Source organism: Triticum dicoccoides, chromosome 7A (genome assembly GCF_002162155.2).
Source record: "Triticum dicoccoides isolate Atlit2015 ecotype Zavitan chromosome 7A, WEW_v2.0, whole genome shotgun sequence".
Classification (NCBI taxonomy): Eukaryota; Viridiplantae; Streptophyta; class Magnoliopsida; order Poales; family Poaceae; genus Triticum; species Triticum dicoccoides.
Window position 1 is genome coordinate 697,085,862 of NC_041392.1, and position 902 is coordinate 697,086,763.

Genomic DNA, 902 nt, shown 5'->3' on the forward strand with positions numbered 1-902 from the left:
GCTGGTGCGGTGCTCGAAACCATGGGAATCGAAGACCGAGGGACTCAAATCATGGAGGGTGGCAGGCTGATGGCTGGAAAAGCATATGGTGTGCCGGATCTTGGGAGGTGTGGCGATTCCGGGAGCACTGCGATGCCTGGGTGAGTGCGACGACGCGTCATGGAGGGCAGCGGCAGGTAAGTGTGCATGGTGAGGCCCACGTCGGCGAGGTACCCCTGGGCGTCGATGCAAAAAAAAAAAGAGAGAGGGGCGGAGGTGGAGGAAAAAGACCAGGTCAACTGTCCACATGGAATATTTTTTTGCATATTCAGCCTAAGCGGATCCAACATTTCATAATCGTTGTTTCAGCAAACTCAGAGAGTGGTCAGTGCATTCAGTGAAATTAACTAAAAAAATGTGTTTTTTGGGTCGAAAACACAAAAGTGATGTTAAGTTGTCGAAAACACAAAAGTGATGTTAAGTTGCTAGTAATGACGACACAATTGTGATACTTTAATGCATTTCACTCGGCTCAAGTGGGTTGAAACCTGAAAGCGAAGCGGTGCCTATTAATGGCTCCGAGGGGAATAGCTAAGGGGCATATATACATGCTAATCATTCGAACTCAATTGCCCATGGGTGCTCAAGGCTGAATTTCTGGATGGCCCGGAGTAGCCCGGGCATGAGTAAGAAGTCCCTGAAGCCGGAGCTATGGATGCCGACGCCACTCCTGCGCGCATAGATCGTCCGTTAGAAAGGGACCAAACAATTGGATGGGAGAAGGAAAAAAATATTGAAATGTATAATAACTTCTTGGGCTACATGGCGAGAGGTAGGCTTGGCAGCAGCGTCGACGGCCTGGTTATCGTTCTCCTCATAGTCAAGCGGCCTTGCGGGTGTAGCCTGTCCATCAAAAAGGAACT

The 902-nt window shown here is 49.4% G+C and overlaps 1 long non-coding RNA gene across 1 annotated transcript; it reads right to left on the minus strand.

Annotated features, from left to right (window-relative positions):
* Positions 1 to 382: 382 nt before the first annotated feature.
* Positions 383 to 902, minus strand: LOC119329109. The gene is made up of 2 exons (XR_005159291.1): positions 790 to 902; positions 383 to 709 (listed from the first exon to the last, which is right to left on the minus strand). It is a non-coding gene; the product is annotated as an uncharacterized LOC119329109 (long non-coding RNA).